This window comes from Dromiciops gliroides, chromosome 4 (assembly GCF_019393635.1).
Source record: "Dromiciops gliroides isolate mDroGli1 chromosome 4, mDroGli1.pri, whole genome shotgun sequence".
NCBI classification, from domain to species: domain Eukaryota; kingdom Metazoa; phylum Chordata; class Mammalia; order Microbiotheria; family Microbiotheriidae; genus Dromiciops; species Dromiciops gliroides.
The window spans coordinates 445,817,521-445,833,427 of record NC_057864.1 but is presented as its reverse complement, the minus strand read 5'-3'; positions in this window follow the sequence as shown (position 1 = coordinate 445,833,427).

Below are 15,907 nucleotides of genomic sequence, written 5' to 3'. Positions count from 1 at the left end.
CAACTAGTAAGTGTCAAGTGTCTGAGGCTGGATTTGAACTCAGGTCCTCCTGAATCCAGAGCTGGTGCTTTATCCATTATGCCACCTAGCTGCATGAATAGGTTAAATAGGTTTAATCTTTGATAGTTATTTCCTAGACCCTACTTCCTAGTTTTTATTTCTGTGGCAAAATGAATAATATTGCAACTGTTGTAATGTTTTCTGTGATGTATCATCTCCGTAGATTCTATGCTCATTATGTGCATAAAGATATGCTTATGCCCATTTTTAAAGCAATTTGGAATTATGCAAATAAAATTACAAAAAAAGTCCATACTCTTTGACCCAGAGATTCCACAGCTAGGCATATACTCTAAGGAGGTGATTGATAAAAAGAAAGTCCCCATATACACAGAAATATTTATAGTAACAATTTTAGTGATAGCAAAAAATTAGAAAAAAAGAGTAGCTGCCCTTTGACTAGGGAATGGTTAAGCAAATTGTGGTACTTGAGTAATGGAATGTTAAGAAATGACATATATAATAAACACTGAGAAGCACGGAAAAACTTACATGATCAGATGAAAAGTACAAGTAAGCAGAGCCAAGACATCAAAATACACAATGACTACACCAAATAAACAGAAAGAACAAGTATAAAAAAGTTAAAAAAAAAATGAATGTTGCAAAGTTACAAAGAACAGCCTGAAAGAGGAGATATTAGGTGTCCACCCCACTCCTTTGCAGAGGCAGGAAGTCTGTAGGTATGGAACATCCCATATTTTCAGGCTTTTTCAATGAATAGATCCGTTTTGTTGAATTTTTTTCTATTATTCCTCTTTGTTTTCTTTAAAAAAAATTGTTACATGGAATGGAATGGCTCTCTGAAAGGTTTGTAGAAGGATACTGGGAGCAATTTTAATGATATAAACACAAAAAATATAAATAAAATTGATTTTTAAAAAATGTGGTTTTGATTTTTATAATTTTGTAACTGCAAGTGCTATCCTTCCCCACTTTGAAGACTGTCAGTGAATTTTGTTGTGTTACTTGCTATAGAAATAGACATACATATACACTCACAATGCCACATTAATAAATAAGCCTTCGTTAGGATTTGAGTGTATTGGAATTTTATTCTTCTTCCCCTGTGGAATCTGAGTTAGCATTTCACATGTAGAATCTCAAAGGAAAAAACAAAACAAAACCATAAACACCTCAAGGAGGCCTTTGATTCCTCACTTGAAAGAATAACCCAAAGCCATTCTCTTTCAAGATTCAGCTCAAATGCTACTTTCTTCATTAGACTTTTCCCTGGTCCCCCAGCTGCTAATGCATTCCCCTCTAAGGTTACCTTCCACCTACTCTGCATCTATCTCATATGTATCTATTTGTGTACAGGTTGTCTCTTTCATTAAAAGATAAACTCCTTGAGGGCAGAGCCTTTTCTTAATTAAAAAAAAAAAACCTTTTAATTTGTATCCCTGGTACTCAGCACAGTGCTTGGCACATAGTAAGGTCTGTTTGTTTGGGTTTTTTTTTTTTTTTTTTTTGCAGGGCAATGAGTGTTAAGTGACTTGCCCAGGTTAACACAGCTAGAAAGTGTGTCAAGTGTCTGAGGTCGGATTTGAACTCAGGTCCTCCTGAATCCAGGGTCAGTGTGTTTATGTACTGTGCCACCTAGCTGCCCCTGTAAAGTTTTTGTTTTTGTTTTTGCAGGGCAATGGGGATTAAGTGACTTGCCCAGGGTCACACAGCTAATAAGTGTCAAGTGTCTGAGGTTGGATTTGAACTCAGGTACTCCTGAATCCAGGGCCAGTGCTTTATCCACTGCGCCACCTAGCCAGCCCTCCCTGAAAGGTTTTACTAAATGCTTAATTGGTTGAGGTTTCTGATTCTTTCCAGATCATTAGTATCTATCCCAAAAGTATTAATTTTTTTCCCTTTTACCCCTAAAACCATCTACTAATCCCCCCCCCCCCAGTTATAACTCCATAGATAAAGTGTCTGTCTGGGCCCAGACAGCCCCATAGCACCTGGCATTAATGATAAGATCTTTGTATCTCCCTTAAGTAAATCAGGATATATTCCACTTTTTTAAAAAAAGAATTTATTTGTAGTTTTTTTTTTAATTTTTTTGCAGGGCAATGAGGGTTAAGTGAGGGGTCACACAGCTAGTAAGTATCAAGTGTCTGAGGCCAGATTTTAACTCAGGTCCTCCTGAATCCAGGGCTGGTGTTTTATCCACTGCGCCACCTAGCTGCCCCTATATTCCATTTTAATATTCTTCAATTATTTGAAGTAAAAGTGGTAGATAAGACCTTATTCTATCAATTGCTATCCTGGAAATGCCCATTCCCCGCCCCCCCCCCTGCCTCCCCACCAAACAGAAAGTCAATGAGCCTTTACTAAACACCTGCTATGGGCCAGGCGTCATGCTAAGCACTTGGGAAACAAAGATAGGCAGAAACAATATCTGACCTCAAGGATCTTACAAGTCTAATAGGAGAGACAAGCATGTACAAATGAGATACACGGAGGGCAAATTGGGGGTAATTTGAGAGGGAAGGTATTAGCTTAAAGGGAGACCATGAGAGACTTCTTACAGATGGTAGAATTTTAACTAGCTTGAAGGCAGCCAGGAAAGCCAGAAGGTACAGATGAAGAGCAATGGGATTCCAGGCACAGGGGACTGCCATTGTAAATACCCCACATCTCAATTTGTGGTGTCCTGTTCAAGGAAGAGGAAGGAGGTCAGTGCCGTAGCATATGTGGAAGAGAATAAAGCATAAGACAACTAGAAGGGGAGGAAGGGACTAGGTTCTAAAGGCTTTAAACAGCAAACAGAAGATTTGACATTTGATCCTGCTGGTCATAGGAAGCCACTGGAATTTATTGAGCAAGGGGCACAGGGGTGACATGATCAGAGCTGTTCTTGAGGAGAGACTTGAGACCAAGAGACCAACCTTCAGCCGTTGCAATAGTCCGGGGTGGGGAGTTGATGAGAGTCTGTACCTGTCTGCTTGCAGTATGGGAGAGTATAGGAGAGATGTCATGAAGGTAGAAACAACAAAGCTTGACCAAAGATTGGACATGGGGGAGGGAGAGAGAGTGAAGAGTTGAGGATGTCATGTAAGTTGTGAGTCTGACTGACTGGGAGGAGGGCAGTGTCCTGGATAGTAATCAAAAAGCTAGAAAGAAGAGAAAGTTTATAGGGGAGAAGGTCATGAGTTTTATATGGACATGTTGCCCCTTTAGGAAGGGGGCAGCTAAGTAGCACAGTGGATAATGCACCAGCCCTGGATTCAGGAGTATCTGAGTTCAAATACAGCCTCAGACACTTGACACTTACTAGCTGTGTGACCCTGGGCAAGTCACTTAACCCCCATTGCCCCACAAAAAAACCAAAATAAAATAGACATAATGTTACACAATCACTCATTTGGAGAGGTATTTAGGAAGAAGGGAAATATGCATTTATTAAGTGCTTATTATATTTTATTCACCGTACTAATAACTTTACAAACATTATTTCATTTGATCTTCACAACAACCCTGGGATTTAGGTAACATTATTATCCCTATTTTCCAGTTGAAAAAACTGAGGCAGACAGAGTGGTTTGCATAGAGTTACACAGCCAATAACTGTCTGAGGCAGGTCTTGAACTCTACTGGTTAACTCCCATGATACCCATTTCTTCTCTACTTCAGGGGTAGTCACACCTGAGACGTCACAGTCACTTGAAACTGCTCTGACTCCAAGATCCTAAACTTTGAAATCCTTTTCTCTGACCTTCTCCCACTTCCCCCATGGCTCCCTTCTTCCTTGGCCCTCATTGTGATCTCCTGCCTTCACCCCCTCCCTCTTCTCCTAGGTCTTATTGACTCTGGGTTCAGTGATCCATTGTGCCACCCAATTATTCCATGCCTGATGTCAAATAAAGGAACCGAAACAGATGTAAGATCAAATCACTTCCTCTTTTTTAAAGTCCTTGAACTCAAGGGGCTCTCCTTTTAATTGCTGCAGTGAGAGGCACTAATTTAAATACTCCAAACCAAATACTGTCATCAGCTTCTTTTTTTGTGTGTGTGAGGCAATTGGAGTTAAGTGACTTGCCCAGGGTCACACAGCTAGTAACTGTTAAGCGTCTGAGGCTGGATTTGAACTCAGGTACTCCTGACTCCAGGGCCGGTGCTCTATCCACTGCGCCACCTAGCCGCCCTGCTGTCATCAGCTTCTAACCTGACCCGTCTTGAATACAGAATTACATAAAGTCTTCACAAGCTTCATGCCCATCATTCAGGAATAATCAAGTGGTTGGAGAGTGTTTATTGTCCAGACTATGACACATATTTGGAAGTATAGCCTACAGAATAGATCTATCCACACATATATCTTGGAAAGACATTTTAAGTAGATAATAAATTGCAACAAGAATTGAATAATAGGAAAAGAGAGGTCTGTGATGCACTTGGGAAATTGCACATCCATTTTAACCACCCCCCAAGCTCCTCCCTGAGATAAAAACTCATCTTTTAGCATCATTATTCTGGTGGTGCTATATGGCTGAAAATCATGGAATAAAAGTTTCTGAGGTATTAAAATTGCAAGTCACCCAAAAAGCAATAGAAAGAGTCATAATGAGCACAAATAGAACATGGTATATTACCAGTGAGGAACTGAATAAATGAATGAGTCAAGTTAAACATATTTTTTAAAAAACATATTGGGAAGCATTTTATATGCCAGACTAAATAGTTAGTATTTTCTACTATAGGCAATGAGGAGGCCCTAGTGATTTTCAATAAGGCAGACCATATGAAAAGACCTCTGCTTTAGGAAGATTTCTTTGGATGACCATATGAGAGTGTATTGATCAGAAACTGAAGGAGATTAGTTAGGAAGTTTTTACAATAGACTAAGTGAGGGTTGATATTAACAAGAACTAGGGTGGTAGGATGATTAAAGAGAAGAGGATATAGCTGCAATACTGTGAAAAGATAATTGACAGAACTTAGCAATTGACTGGAAGTGTAGGATGTGAAAGAAGGAAAAGCTAAAGATGATTTTGAGCTTCAAAGTCTGGGAAGATGTGGGTGCCATCAACAGAAGTAAGGAAGGTAGGAGGAGAGGAAGCTTTGTGGGGCAGAGGATGAGTCAATCTGAGGCAAATGAAACGATGACTTTGTAGTAGTGAGGCCGAGCTGAGGATAAATAGCATGACCTCGTCAGCTTGTGGGGTTTTTTTTAACATTTATTTTAGCAATGCTTTATGGTCAGAGTAATTCTGGGTTGGGGATTGGCAAGATGGAGACATCAGAAGAGCAAAGGGACATGGTGGAGGACAACATATCATTGAGTCAATTGAACTAGGAGACTATTGAATAATTATACATACAGGGAGAGACAGAGAGAGAGAATGAGATAGAGAAAGAGAAAGAGAGAGAGACAGAGAGAGAGACAGAGAGAGAAAGAGAAAGAAACAGAGAGAGAGAGAGAGACAGAGAGATTAGGAGAAGGGGAATTGAAAGTAGGAGATCACAACGAAGGCCAGGGAACAGGGGGACCAGAGAGAAGTGGGAGAAGGTCAGAGAAGAGGATTTCCAAGTTAGTATCTTGGAGTCAGAGTAGTTTCACATGACTGTGACACCTGAAGTAGAGTAGAAATGGGCATCATGGGAATGGACCAATAGAATATAAGCTGCTTGAGGCCAAGGGCTGTTTGTTTTTTTCTTTGAATCCCCAGGCACACAGTAGGTTCTCAATGATGCTTATTACAGAATCACAGGATTTAGAGCTGCAAAGGACCTTAGCAGTCATGAAGTCTAACCCCCTTATTTTATAGATGAAGAAAGTGAGACTAAGTGATTTACCTAGGGACATACAGCTAGTATCTGAGGTGGGATTTGAACTCTGGTCCAGCATCTTTGAACCAAAGAAAGGAAAGATGTCATCATTATTTTAGTATGTAATCTGAGCCTCACAGCCTATTTATATGGGAATCACTCTTCACTGGCAGAGATTAATGCCTTGAGCCTATATATGGGACAGGATAAAGTTGGTGAGAGTGGAAGAAAAGAGATCCAATCTCCCCAAGTTTTTCTAGCTTCCATCATCAAGAGAGAAGATTGGAATGCCAACTTCTCTTCAGTGCCATGAAAAGGAAAAGATTCTGGGAAGGAGTCAACATGTAGAACTTTAGTCATGTTCTTATTCTCAGCTTGCTACACTAGAGACTGGGGAATTTTCCCTTCAATGAGATCTCAGATTCTCTCTCTTGAACTGAGACTGCCTCTTTTTATCATTTATTTTGTATCTTGGTATAAACTCAAATCTGCTGTGGGAAATACACATTACAAGTTTTCACATAGTTTGATAGAAAGTCTGTTTTGGATGAGTCTACCAACTACTGGCAAGAACTTGGCAGAATATACTTTGAGGACCACTCAAAGTAACTGGTATAAAGGAACACAAGTGGAATGATTTGGGCAAAAATGACCTTTTTATTTTTTGAGAGGAAAATTTTTACTGCTATCCAGTCTTGCATTCACAGGATATATTGCCATTACCAACTGGTTGGTCAAAGGCCAAGCTTAAACAATAATAATAACCAGAATTTATATTGTACTTTAAGGTTTACAAAGTGTTTACAAATATCATACCTTATATTCACAACAATCCTGGGAATGAAGTGTTATTCTTCCTCCCATTTCACAGAGGAGAAAACTGAGGCAGCAAGAGGTTAAGTGACATATCCAGGGTCACCCAGCCAGTAAATATCTGCATTTGAATTTAGGTCTTCCTGACTTCTGGTCCAACATTCTATCTACTATACCATTTAGCTGTTTAAGTTGTTCCTTTAAAAAAGGCTGGGTAATAAAAAGCCCATAGGCCCATCCCCCCTCTAACAGAAAAAGACATTATTAGTAGAACCAAGACTGTCATCAGTATACCAAGCCTTGCATGGTCATTGATTTTTTTAGTATTGAAAAGGATCTTGGTATTGAACCTCAGCATTGGAAGGAAACTGAGAGGTCATCCTGAACAACCTTTTCGGCTAATGCATGAAATCCTACAACCACATTCCCAACAACACCATTACGCAGCTTCTGAGGCACCTCCTCCAAGGACCAGAGACTCAAACTACCCCACAAAGCAATCCATTCCATTTTTAGACGACTAATTATGAAGTCATTCATCCTTATTTGGAGTGGAAAGCTGCCTTCCTGTAACTCCTGCCCACCGGTCCTAGTTATCTCTTTTAGAGCGGCCGAAGAATAGGTATAATCTCCTTATATTATCGATGGAAAAACTGAAGTTCAGACAATAATATCTAAGGTTGGCCACTGGGTAGCCTACAATGAGAACCAAGGTCTTCTGACTCCTAGTCCTGTGCTTGTATCGCTACCATACATTGGGAAAACACAAAGAATTTAGCACCTCATTCAGTTATTTCACCTGCTTACGTCAAACACCCGTTGGTTGTGGTATAAAGATAATTTTATTGCTCAGCTTTTGTACAAAGAGCATCAAAGTTTCTGCCATTTTACAAGTGGTCACCAGGGAGCAGCATTCTAACACAAAACACAATAAAGTCAGAACGAAACCCGGGGCTTTGTAACTCTATGTGCCAAGGAGGAAAATATGGCGATTTATAGAGCTCAATTCATTTCATTTTATTTCCCTTAAAAAATGTGGCTGTCTTAAACAATGTCCATATTTTATTACAGTCATAAACTAGATATACTATGATTAGGTCAAATCCTTTTACACTGAGCTCCAAGGATCAATTCACAATTTTTTTTTTTGGTGGGGGGAGGTTATACTGGAATTTTACTGTATTGAATTTGAGCCAAATTGACTTAAAATCATAATCATGGAGTCGTTTGAAATATGTGTGTATTTGTGCGTGTAATTGAAACAATATTTTTCTTTAAAACTTCATGCTGTTGGTTGAGTGAAAACAGAAGTAGAAAGGATACTTTGGGTTCAAAAGGGTTAGAACAAACTTCAATAAGTGTGATCAGTTCCACAAGAGACCCAAGCAATGTACTTCTGCATTCACACTTGACCCTCTAAGAGTTTCCCTTTCCAGCCAAATAGCCCAATGTTTGCTGACTTTTGATCATTAATACCCTACCAGTAAGGTTAGTAGCAAGAGTTGGCCTTTGGAAATATGAGCCAGGTCCAAGAGTTTGTAGGATCTCAAATCTCTGCAGGATGGCAGGATAGAAGGGGAGGAGATTCTCTTTGTTTGTTTGTTTGTTTGTTTGTTTGGAGGAGATTCTTTTGCTTCTTACCTTTTCCTGTCAGCAGGGACACAGAACAAAAATGGAACTATCATAGATCCTACTCCCATCACTTTCCTCCCCCTCCCCCTACTCCATCCTGCAAGGAAACAGAGAGTTCTCTAACTCTGGCAAAAGTGCACTTAAATGTCCAATTTCTGCCATACTGCTTTCCAGTTTTCCCAACAATTTTTACCAAATACTGAATTCTTATCCCAAGATCTTAACCTTGTCAAATACAAGGTTACTATATTTATTTACTGCTATAAATTGTATATTGTGCGGAAATGGGGATTGGTCTCCTCTCAATCCGGACCTGTTTGAGGAAAAAGGTCTGCTTCTCCTCCCCCCACCCCCAAACAAAATTCAGGGAAACCCTAAGCTTGTCACAATTAGATCTGCTCCTGCGCTGTGTCCATATAAGGGAGGAATTAAAGAATTATCCCTGTATCACCTCCCCCATTAACTAAGAAATACTTCATTCCGATTAGCTAGTTTTTGCCTGTAGATTGCAACCTTTGAGTAACTGGAGGCCATTCACATTAGGGACTAGGAGATAAAAGGCCTGCAAGCCTCCATTTTGGTGGTCACTCTACAAGATGGTCAAGGGGTGGCCCATTCTCATGAGAATGACAATAAATGAGCCTTTGACACAGCACCAACGCTGAGTTCAAGTTATTGGAGTGATTTTTCTCACATATGTCTACTCTGTTCCATTGATTTACCTTTCTATTTCTTAGCCAGTACCAGATAGTTTTGATAATTATTGCCTTTTAAGATCTGGGACTGCTAAGCCTCCTTCCTTTATTTTTTCATTAGTTCCTTTGATATTTTTGACTTTTTGTTCTTCCAAATGAATTTGTTATTCTTTTTTCTAATTCAGGAAAAATAATTTTTTGGTCATTTAGTTGGGATGTCATTGAATATGTAAATTAGTGACCAGTTCCACTTACATCCCTTGAGGATGCTCTGGCTCCAGTTTAGTCCTGGGGTCTAACTTCAGAGCTGGAATATAAATAGCTCTGGGAGTCGGACTATCCCCAAGTCATTTGTAGATTGAAGGAACATTTGAATTGGATTAGATTGACTCAATCCATTTTAGAGTTCACGCCAAGTTTGGTTTGGTGTTTCATGAAATGGACTTGAACTCAGAAATAAAACATTGAACTTTCTGGGTTATTGAGGGGCCATCTCACCTTAAAAGCCATATTCCCCAGAACCAGGCCTTATGGGAACTTTCTGGAGTAGACTCACAGCACCGAGGGTTCTGAGCTAGACCAGCTATTAAGATTGTGGAGACTAGAGATTAAGGTTGGAGCACCTCTTTGGAATCCATTATCTGCCTCTTTTCTCCTGCCCTTCTTTTTTTTTTCCTATGTATCTTCTGACTCAGCTGAGAGAGGACAGGATGCTTTCCCCCAGAACAGTATGCTACTCTCCTTATTGAGATTTCATGGAGAAACTGGTCAAGAATGTTTTCTTAGTACCTACTTGGTATTCCCAGCCCTAACCCTTCCCAGATGTGGTTCCTGTTATCTTATTTCCAGCTTCTGAAAAGTAGAACTGATCACTGTATGCTCAACACTTCATGTTCTCTATGCCTTCTTAGTGACTTTTATGGTTGTCTCTTTGTTTAGGAATTTCTTCATGACTGAATCCTCTGGCAAGGGGGGGGGGGAGGGAAGGGCAGGGAGAAACTCCAAATGGGGTTTTAAGAAAGATTTGTTCTCCCTCACGTAGAAGAATAAGAACTGGAGATCAAAGAAGCCAACCCACTATGTTTATGCCTTCCCACTATGCTCCCTCCACAATTCCATGCTAGAGCAGTCTCAAAGAATTTTAAAAATTGAATGAGAGCTTAAAAAGATAAACCAATTTCTCATCTAATGTAGGAATCCTCTGCAATAAAGCTGCAAAGTAGTTATTCATGTCTGTTTAAACACTCCCAGTGATTGGGAGCTTACTACCTCATGAAAGTACTTTGTTCCAGTTTTTAATAGTTCTAATGGTTGAAAAGTCTCTCCTATGTGAAATGGAAATTTGTTTCATGAGTTGCATGCCCAAAGAGCTAAATTCTTTAGAGATGGCAGAGGTCTCCTGATGCTCCTATTTGCAGATAACATTCTTCTGATTGCATCATTCATTGATTCATTGATTCATTCAACAACCATTTGTTCAGGGCTTACTAAGTATCAGGTATTATGTAAAGCAGTGGTGTCAAACTTAAACAGAAATGAAGGTGAGGGCAGCTAGGTGGCTCAGTGAATAAAGCACTGGCCCTGGATTCAGGAGGACCTGAGTTCAAATCCAGCCTCAGACACTTGACACTTACTAGCTATGTGACCTTGGGCAAGTCACTTAACCCTCATTGCCCCACAAGAACCAGAAATGAAGGCCACTAAACTATTCATAATGATCCTGGCTGGCTGTACATTGAGACTGGGAAAGGCTTTTTGTAGAAGGTGGGACTTTGGCTAAGATTTGAAGGAAGGCCAGGGAAGATAGGAAGAAGAGATGAAGAGGGAGGGAATTCTAGGTATTGAGGACAGTCGGTGAGAGTGTCTGGAGTTTGGTGATAGAGCATCTTGTGTAAGAGATAGTAGAATCCAGGGCTGCTGGATTGCAGTGTACATGGAGGGACTATCAGTTTTAAGAAGCCTTGAAAGGTGGAAAGGAGCCAGGTTATGAAGGGCTTTATAAGCTAGAGGATTTTCTTTTTTCTTTTCTTTTCTTTCTTTTTTTTTGGTGAGGCAATTGGGGTTAAGTGACTTGCCCAGGGTCACACAGTAAGTGTTAAGTGTCTGAGGCCGGATTTGAACTCAGGTCCTCCTGAATCCAGGGCCAGTGCTCACTCCACTGCGCCACCTAGCTGCCCCAGCTAGAGGATTTTCTATTGGATGCTAGAGGCAATAGGGAAGGAACCACTGGAGATGATTGAATGAAGGGTTAGACTGGTGTTTGACATCTGAGTGAAGGATAGACTGGAGCCGGGAGAAGTTTGAAGCAGGAAAACTCATCAGCAATCCATTGCAATAGACTAGGGTAATGAAATGATGAAGGTCTGTACAGGATGACTGCACATCAGAGCAGAGAAGAGGATATATGTGAGAGATGGTGCGACAGTGGAAACAACGAGGTTTGACCATTGGCTGGACATGGGGAGTGAGAGAATGAGGAGTTGAGGATTATGCCTAGGATGTTACCCTGGGTGACTAGGGTAGTACCCTAGTAGGAGAATAGTACCTTCAACAGCAATAGGGAAATCAGGAAGAAGAGAGGATTTAGGGGAAAGATAATAAGTTCCATTTTTTACATGTTTAATTTGGAACATCCCGTTTGAGGTATCTAAAATTTCTTAATTGTTGGAGGTGTGAGACTTCAGGTGGAGGGGGAGGTTAGGTTAGTTCAAGTAGATCTGGGGTGATCATTGAAACCATAGGAGTTGATCAAATCACCAAGTGAAATTATATATACATACATATATGCATATGTATATGTGTGTATATACAGAGAGAGATATGGGGGGAGGGAGACAGGGAAAAGGAGGAAGGGAGAGTAAGACAAACAGACAGAGAAACACACACAGAGAAAGAAAAACAGAGACAGAGAGAGGGAGGGAGTGACAGAGAGAGAGAGAGAGAGAGAGAGAGAGAGAGAGAGAGAGAGAGAGGGAGGGAGGGAGGGAGGGAGAGAGGACAAGGGACGGAGGGAGATATCCAGCAAAGGTGATGGAGAAGGAGGAGTCAGATATGTAGGAGGGGAACCAGGAGAGAGAATTGTCATTAAAACCTAGAGAAAGGAGACCGTGTGTAATGGGTTCCAGTCTGCTAGCCATGTGGGTAGTAGAAACTGTTTTTGATTCCACATGGAACTAGAAGCATCTTCAAAAAGGCCTAATTCAGCCCCAGACTTGTCTTTTCACCTCATTCCCAGCTGCTCTACTCTTGATTCGACTCTTTTGCTCATGTTACCTGGTGAGAGACAGTGTTATAAGGGGAATGCCCTTGAGCCTTCTCTACTCCAAGGCGTTGAAGCCCTGGGAATACAAAGCTGAGTTCTTCACTTGTTCTGGCTTTTTTTGTGTGTTTTGTTTTAGATAAAAGAAAAACAACATACCATTGTTCCAGCATCACGGTTTTTACAGGCAGCTCAACATCAATTCTCTGAGGCACAAAGAATGACCTTCAGGAGTGACCTTCCACACCCAGTACATAGTAGCTAAGATTAGGATTTATCAGTAGTTTTTTGGTATTTGAATGTGAACTTGTTCGAACCAATGTTTTGCAATAACTATGCTAAGAATGAACCCACTTTTTCCAGAGACCAAGGTGATAGAGAGCAGGGCTTCTTAAACTTTTTTCACTCTCAACCCCTTTTGGTCCAGAAAATTTGACTACAGATTTTTAGGTATGTAAAATAGGGATACATTTTTTTTTTTTACCAACCTTTTACTGTTGCCAAATTTTTGTGACCCCCACATTCAGTTATGTGACCCCACATGGGGTCATGACCCACAGTTTAAGAAGTTTTGATAGAGAGGAAGTTGTGTATCTGAAGGAGATTTTTTTTGTACTTTGTTTCTGCTATATTTTCAGAGTAAATATCACTTTTATAAATGCCAAATGATGTTAAGTGGTTACATGGAATTGAGTGCTAGTCAACTATTCGTACCTAATAGTGAGTGGAACATAGGCAGTGGGCTGTGAGCTAATGATAATAGAGAAAAGACATCTCCCAAGCCCTTAGGATACACTAGAATCATAAGGAGGAAATATAGCTGGCCTTGTTCAACATATAACTTTCGTTTTTTGTTTTGTTTTGTTTTGTTTTTCAGGGCAACGATGGTTAAGTGACTTGCCCAGGGTCACACAGCTAGTAAGTGTCAAGGGTCTGAGATCGGATTTGAACTCAGGTCCTCCTGAATCCAGGGCTGGTGCTATATCCACTGAGCCACCTAGCTGCCCTCAACACATAACTTTCAAAACTATCATGTTTGTCTGAGTATCCTTTTGGCCTTTTTAATGTTCTCTCCTGAGCTCTTTAAATGTTTCAAGTGACCCTCATTTTGGTTTGTTTTGACAACTCTGTATATGATAACCCTTCTCCACTTTGAAACCTCATACCCAGATTGGAAAAACAAAAACAAAAAACCCTTGTAACAAATAAGCACTGTTGAAAACTATCCTTATATGTAACAAAAAAACCCAAATTAAATTAAAATAAACAAATAAATTCACTAGTCAAGCAAAGCAAATTCCCAAATTTGGCATGTCTGAAAAATTATGTTTCATTTTGCACCTTGAATCCATCACTTCTCTTTCAGGCGGTTGGTAGCAAGCTTCATCAGTCCTTTGAAATCATGGTTGGTCATTCATTGTATGGTTCAAAGATCTTAAGTCTTTCAAAGTAGTTTTTCTTTATAATGTATTATATGTTGCTGTTATATAAGTTGTTGTCTTGGTTCCACTCACTTCACTCTACAATAGGATATACATACATACATGCCTATATGGTTTCCCAGGTTTCTCTAAAATTGTCCCTTTTGTTGTTTATTATAGTGCCATAATATTCCATTTCATTCACATACCAAAATTGGTTCAGCTATTCCTTAGCTGTTGGGCATCCCCTTAGCTTCCAGCTCTTTGATATAGCAAACAACAATAACAACAACAAAAAAACCCTCAATATTTTTGTGCATACTAGTCCTTTTCCTTTATCTTTGATCTCTTTGAAGTATAGACTTAATGGTAACATTGCTGGGTCAAGTGGTATGAATTCAGAGGCAGAGTTCAAAACTGCTTTCCAGAATTGCTGGACCAATTCATAGTTCCACTTTAAGCATATTCATGTACCTGTTTTCCTTCAGGCCCTCCAACAATCATCATTTCCCATTTTTGTTATCTTTGTCAATCTAATGGGCATGCGGTAGAACCTTAGAGTTATTTTAATGTGTATTATTTTCTAATTACTGATTTACAACATATTTTTCATATAGATGATAATAACTTGGATTTCTTCCATTGAGATAATTTCCTTTGACCATTTATCTATTGGGGACAACCCCCTGGACACTGAGGTCCAGCGACTTTAATTGACTTACCCAGGGTTGCATAGCTAATAAGCATCTAAAGCAAGATTTGAATCCAGGTCTTCCTGATTCCAAGCCCAGTGCTTTATATATTCAGTTCTCTTTTTTAGTGGTCTACTTCATTCCGTTCAGTCCATTAATCATACTCCTTGAGTATAGCTTCCCAGCCAGCTAAGAATTTGCTCAATTGAACTATCATTCAGTACATATGTTGTCTTCTTGTCCACAAATATATCAGAGACTTTGTCAAATATCGTGCTAAAATTCAGAGACACTACATCAATATAATTGCTTTGATCTATTAGTCTTGAAACCTTATCAAGAAAGGAAATGATGTGAATCGGGTATGGTTTGTGGAAGGACATAGGAAACAGCAACAAGTCTATACAGGATGCAGCTCTCTGGAGCAAAATGCTACTTCCCACATTGAATGAAAGATTCCTTTAGTCATGTCGCCTTTCTACTCCTTTTGTTCCTTTTCACTGTGTTATTGCTACTTTATAGAAGTCTGAAATTTTTCACTTTTCATCCATTCACCAACCTCATTCCTGTTTTTTCAAGCCCTTTCTCAAAGTTTCTTTCTTCAGTAATTCTTTTTTTCTTTTTCTTTTCTTTTTTTTTTTTTTTTTTTGCAGGGCAATGAGGGTTTAAGTGACTTGCCCAGGGTCACACAGCTAGTAAGTGTCAAGTGTCTGAGGTCAGATTTGAACTCAGGTCCTCCTGAATCCAGGGCCAGTGCTTTATCCACTGCGCCACCTAGCTGCCCCCTCTTCAGTAATTCTTAATTGGTATAAAGGTTTTGGGGGAAGGGGGAGGGCGGATAGTGGTGCTAGAAGGAGCCCAGACCCATTATATCAGTGTGAGGATTCCCAGTATGGGAATTCAATCCACTGGTACAAACTAAGTCCCAAAGAAATTAAGTGAGTTGCTCATAAAAATAAGTAGTAAAAATATTAATAGCTAACATTTACATAGTGTCTACTGTGTTCCAAACACTGTATTAAGCAATTTACAATTATTGTCTCATTTGATCTTCATGACAACCCTGGGAGGTACGTGTTATTATGATCCCTATTTTGTGGTTGAGGAAACTGAAGCACATAGAGGTTAAGTGACTTGCCTAGGGTCCCACAGCTAGTAAGTGTCTGAGGCTGCATTTGAAATCAGGTTTTCCTGACTCCGGGCCCAGTGCTTTATGCAGCATAGTGCCATCTAGCTTATGATCACAAAGCTAGTATGGGTCATAGGTAGGATTTGAACCCAGGCTTTCTTGACTCTAAGGCTAGCCCTCTATCCACTATTCTCCACTGCCTCTCACCCTATCCCCAAATCATTTTGTCTTTGAGGCAGAGAAGCAGTGAAATGAAAGCCCCACAGGCATCTCAAACTCAACACACCCCCAAAAGAACACAGTCTTTCTCCAACTCCCAGCTCTCTTCTGAACATCCCTTTTACTATGAAGGGCGGCACCATGCTGCCAATAACCAGTTGCAAAACTGGTGTCCTGTTTGCCTCTTCACTCTCTCTCATCTCACATATCCAAATGGTTAT